Consider the following 6,000-nt stretch of genomic DNA (forward strand, 5'->3'; position numbering starts at 1 on the left):
CGATTCGATTCGAGCCCCCGTCTAGCTTTTGGGTTGCTTGGCGGATTTTGCCCTATCCGCAAGTGAGCTCGGTCCCTAAACGTTCGAGAAACCCGATTGCTATGCGCCGACTCTCTTTCTTGCGAGCCTCCATCTAGCTTTTGGGTCTCTACGGAACGGAAGTCGGAATCTGGGACCGTTGTTTGATTCGACGAGGCAGACTACGGTTGTGCGAGAATCGGACAAATAACTTATATAGGGGAGGTGTTGACTGGAGCATTCTCCCCCGTGCCCCTCTAACTCGACCAATGCTGGCGCTCGAACGGTGGTAGCGCTCGGATTTTCATTGAGCGCCAGCATTGGTCGATTTAGAGGGGCATGCGAGATTCCCGAATGCTATGCGAGGGCTCTAACGGAAATGTCTATTGGTTTCGGTATGGATGCAATTGCGAGTGGTTCGGCAAAGGTAGTCGTTCCGATGCGTCCATGTCGTGGCCAAATCGATAATTCGATTTGAGCCCTCGTATAGCATTTGGGTCTCTCGATGTGATTCCGCATTCCAGTCCCTTTGGGCACTGCTTGAGCCGCATCCCAGGGGGTTCCCTTCCCAATAATCTGCCTCGCAACCCGATTGCTATGCGGTGAGGCTCCTCGGCCGCCTCGGAACTATCTGTGTATCAGACGCATCGCGGGATAAGGGGTTGGCAACGGTAGTCGCCCCAAGCGCGTCCGATGCTTGGACCATTCCGAGGCGGCCCTGAAGCCTCTTCCGTCTAGCCGTTGGGTCCTTCTCACCGCATCCCTCGCCTCGCACCCCGATTGCTATGCGGTGAGGCTCCTCGGCCGCCTCGGAACTATCTGTGTATCGGACGCGTCGCGGGATAAGGGGTTGTCACTGGTAGTCGCCCCAAGCGCGTCCGATGCTTGGACCATTCCGAGGCGGCCCTGAAGCCTCTTCCGTCTAGCCGTTGGGTCCTTCTCGCCGCATCCCTCGCCTCGCACCCCGATTGCTATGCGGTGAGGCTCCTCGGCCGCCTCGGAACTATCTGTGTATCGGACGCGTCGCGGGATAAGGGGTTGTCATTGGTAGTCGCCCCAAGCGCGTCCGATGCTTGGACCATTCCGAGGCGGCCCTGAAGCCTCTTCCGTCTAGCCGTTGGGTCCTTCTCGCCGCATCCCTCGCCTCGCACCCCGATTGCTATGCGGTGAGGCTCCTCGGCCGCCTCGGAACTATCTGTGTATCGGACGCGTCGCGGGATAAGGGGTTGTCACTGGTAGTCGCCCCAAGCGCGTCCGATGCTTGGACCATTCCGAGGCGGCCCTGAAGCCTCTTCCGTCTAGCCGTTGGGTCCTTCTCGCCGCATCCCTCGCCTCGCACCCCGATTGCTATGCGGTGAGGCTCCTCGGCCGCCTCGGAACTATCTGTGTATCGGACGCGTCGCGGGATAAGGGGTTGTCACTGGTAGTCGCCCCAAGCGCGTTCGATGCTTGGACCATTCCGAGGCGGCCCTGAAGCCTCTTCCGTCTAGCCGTTGGGTCCTTCTCGCCGCATCCCTCGCCTCGCACCCCGATTGCTATGCGGTGAGGCTCCTCGGCCGCCTTGGAACTATCTGTGTATCGGACGCGTCGCGGGATAAGGGGTTGTCACTGGTAGTCGCCCCAAGCGCGTCCGATGCTTGGACCATTCCGAGGCGGACCCGAAGCCTCTTCCGTCTAGCCGTTGGGTCCTTCTCGCCGCATCCTTCGCCTCGCACCCCGATTGCTATGCGGTGAGGCTCCTCGGCCGCCTCGGAACTATCTGTGTATCGGACGCGTCGCGGGATAAGGGGTTGTCACTGGTAGTCGCCCCAAGCGCGTCCGATGCTTGGACCATTCCGAGGCGGACCCGAAGCCTCTTCCGTCTAGCCGTTGGGTCCTTCTCGCCGCATCCCTCGCCTCGCACCCCGATTGCTATGCGGTGAGGCTCCTCGGCCGCCTTGGAACTATCTGTGTATCGGACGCGTCGCGGGATAAGGGGTTGTCACTGGTAGTCGCCCCAAGCGCGTCCGATGCTTGGACCATTCCGAGGCGGACCCGAAGCCTCTTCCGTCTAGCCGTTGGGTCCTTCTCGCCGCATCCCTCGCCTCGCACCCCGATTGCTATGCGGTGAGGCTCCTCGGCCGCCTTGGAACTATCTGTGTATCGGACGCGTCGCGGGATAAGGGGTTGTCACTGGTAGTCGCCCCAAGCGCGTCCGATGCTTGGACCATTCCGAGGCGGACCCGAAGCCTCTTCCGTCTAGCCGTTGGGTCCTTCTCGCCGCATCCCTCGCCTCGCACCCCGATTGCTATGCGGTGAGGCTCCTCGGCCGCCTTGGAACTATCTGTGTATCGGACGCGTCGCGGGATAAGGGGTTGTCACTGGTAGTCGCCCCAAGCGCGTCCGATGCTTGGACCATTCCGAGGCGGCCCCGAAGCCTCTTCCGTGTAGCCGTTGGGTCCTTCTCGCCGCATCCCTCGCCTCGCACCCCGATTGCTATGCGGTGAGGCTCCTCGGCCGCCTTGGAACTATCTGTGTATCGGACGCGTCGCGGGATAAGGGGTTGTCACTGGTAGTCGCCCCAAGCGCGTCCGATGCTTGGACCATTCCGAGGCGGCCCCGAAGCCTCTTCCGTGTAGCCGTTGGGTCCTTCTCGCCGCATCCCTCGCCTCGCACCCCGATTGCTATGCGGTGAGGCTCCTCGGCCGCCTTGGAACTATCTGTGTATCGGACGCGTCGCGGGATAAGGGGTTGTCACTGGTAGTCGCCCCAAGCGCGTCCGATGCTTGGACCATTCCGAGGCGGACCTGAAGCCTCTTCCCTCTAGCCGTTGGGGCTTTCTCGCCGCATCCCTCGCCTCGCACCCTGATTGCTATGCTGTGAGGCTCCTCGGCCGCCTTGGAACTATCTGTGTATCGGACGCATCGCGGGATAAGGGGTTGGCAGTGGTAGTCGCCCCAAGCGCATCCGATGCTTGGACCATTCCGAGGCGGCCCTGCAGCCTCTTCCGTCTAGCCGTTGGGGCCATCTCGCCGCATCCCCCACCTCGCACCACGATTGCTATGCGGTGAGGCTCCTTGGCCGCCTCGGAACTATCTGTGTATCGGACGCATCGCGGGATAAGGGGTTGTCACTGGTAGTCGCCCCAAGCGCGTCCGATGCTTGGACTATTCCGAGGCGGCCCTGCAGCCTCTTCCGTCTAGCCGTTGGGGCCATCTCGCTGCATCCCCCACCTCCTCGGCCGCCTCGGAACTATCTGTGTATCGGACGCATCGCGGGATAAGGGGTTGGCAGTGGTAGTCGCCCCAAGCGCGTCCGATGCTTGGACTATTCCGAGGCAGCCCTGCAGCCTCTTCCGTCTAGCCTTTGGGGCCATCTCGCCGCATCCCTCGCCTCGCACCCCGATTGCTATGCGGTGAGGCTCCTCGGCCGCCTGGGAACTATCTTCGTATCGGACGCATCGCGGGATAAGGGGTTGTCACTGGTAGTCGCCCCAAGCGCGTCCGATGCTTGGACTATTCCGAGGCGGCCCTGTGGCCTCTTCCGTCTAGCCGTTGGGGCCATCTCGCCGCATCCCCCACCTCGCACCCCGATTGCTATGCGGTGAGGCTCTTCGGCCGCCTTGGAACTATCTTCGTATCGGACGCATTGCGGGATAAGGGGTTGTCACTGGTAGTGGCCCCAAGCGCGTCCGATGCTTGGACTATTCCGAGGCGGCCCTGCAGCCTCTTCCGTCTAGCCGTTGGGGCCATCTCGCCGCATCCCCCACCTCGCACCCCGATTGCTATGCGGTGAGGCTCCTCGGCCGCCTTGGAACTATCTTCGTATCGGACGCATCGCGGGATAAGGGGTTGTCACTGGTAGTCGCCCCAAGCGCGTCCGATGCTTGGACTATTCCGACGCGGCCCTGTGGCCTCTTCCGTCTAGCCGTTGGGGCCATCTCGCCGCATCCCCCACCTCGCACCCCGATTGCTATGCGGTGAGGCTCCTCGGCCGCCTTGGAACCATCTTCGTATCGGACGCATCGCGGGATAGGGGGCTGTCACTGGTAGTCGCCCCAAGCGTGTCCGATGCTTGGACCATTCCTAGGCGGCCCTGAAGCCTCTTCCGTCTAGCCGTTGGGGCCTTCCCGCCCCATCCCTCGCCTCGCACCCCCGATTGCTATGCGGTGAGGCTCCTCGGCCGCCTTGGAACCATCTGTGTATCGGACGCATCGCGGGATAAGGGGTTGGCACTGGCAGTCGCCCCAAGCGCGTCCGATGCTTGGACCATTCCGAGGTGGCCCTGAAGCCTCTTCCGTCTAGCCGTTGGGGCCTTCCCGCCCCATCCCTCGCCTCGCACCCCGATTGATATGCGGTGAGGCTCCTCGGCCGCCTTGGAACTATCTGTGTATCGGACGCATCGCGGGATAAGGGGTTGGCACTGGTAGTCGTCCCAATCGCATCCGATGCTTGGACCATTCCGAGGCGGCCCTGCAGCCTCTTCCGTTTAGCCGTCGGGGCCTTCCCGCCGCATCCCTCGCCTCGCATCCCGATTCCTATGCGGTGAGTCTTCTCGGCCGCCGCGGAACTATACCTGTTATTGCTACTGCATCCTTCGGCTGGTAACCTCCTCTGCCGCCTTGGAACGTTCTCTTTGTCGGACGCGTCGCGGGATAAGGGGTTGGCACTGGTAGTCGCCCCAAGCGCGCCCGATGCATAGACCGCTCCGAGTCGACCTTGCTTTCAGCCTCTCACATGCATAGACCTCTCTGAGTCGACCCTGCAGCCTCTCACGTTTAGCCTTTGGAATCTCGCCTCACAACATGATTGCTATCCTTGATGCATCCCTTGCCTCGAGCCCTGATTGCTTTCTTGGCTGCATCCCTCCTCTCCTCACAGCCCGGTTGTCATCACTGCTTCATCCGTCGCTTCATGCATTCTGGCTGCTGGGCCCTTCCCACCGCACACCTCGATTGCTATCTCTTCTGCATCACACACCCCGATTGCTATCTCTGCTACATCCCTCGGCTCTCACTTCTGCATCCTTCGCCTCACACCTCGATTGCTATCAATGCTGCATCCGTAACCTCACACCCCGATTGCTATGCGGGGAGGCTCCTTGGCCGCCTTGGAAATTTCTGTGTGTCGGACGCACCGCGGGATAAGGGGTTGGCACTGGTAGTCGCCCCAAGTGCGCCCGATTCTTAGACCGCTTCGAGGTGACCTCGTAGCCTCTTTCGTCCAGGCTTCCTGCCTTCAACGCCCTTTTTACACCTCGATTGCTATGCGCGGGCTCGTTGGCGTCTATCACCTCTCTGCGAAGAGTGGCACGATGATTGTTGGGGTAAATCGTAGCAGTCCGATCTCTGGCCTTGGGCCATTGTGAGGGCTGATCGATTTCCTGTGCGCATCTCGTGTTCGCCCAGTAACAGACTCGACGACTTGTAATCGGTCTTGTTCCCGATTGTTCCTGGAGGTAGTCTTCGGAACTCTTGGATTTGACCTGTCACTCGAACTGTCCTCTTCCGAGGATGCTTGTGTGTGTGTGCTTGTGCCATTTCCTTGGCGGTATTAACGAGATATTAAAGAGCGGAGTGAGCGCCTCGCCCAGCTATGTTTGGGGCTCTCACTCCCTTACCCGGTGTGCGACCGCTTTGCACGTAGGTTGCGGAGCATCGCGACTCTTTCGATGTTTGGCGGTTGTCTTCCGGTGATGCGTTGGTCCCGAAGTGCACGTTACTAGCATTTCTGCCATTGTTCTCGATCTTTGGCACGTTCCTTCGTTGCAATTGGATATATATCTCCGTTTATACGCGCAGGCTTCTCCCGCCTATTCAGCGCTGTCCCACTCTCAGCACTCTCGTGGTCTCCTTGGCTTCTCTCTCCCGTGAGCGAGCTCTCTTCTCGAGTCTTTTCCATGTCCCATGGAGGTTGCCTTGCGAAATTCGGGCACACAAACGTGACCGGATAAGAGCGGAATTGCCTATGAGGAGAAGCTCACCTTAGGGAGCAGCAATGCCGA

The sequence above is a fragment of the Cryptomeria japonica genome, unplaced genomic scaffold (genome assembly GCF_030272615.1).
Source record: "Cryptomeria japonica unplaced genomic scaffold, Sugi_1.0 HiC_scaffold_15, whole genome shotgun sequence".
Lineage (NCBI taxonomy): Eukaryota > Viridiplantae > Streptophyta > Pinopsida > Cupressales > Cupressaceae > Cryptomeria > Cryptomeria japonica.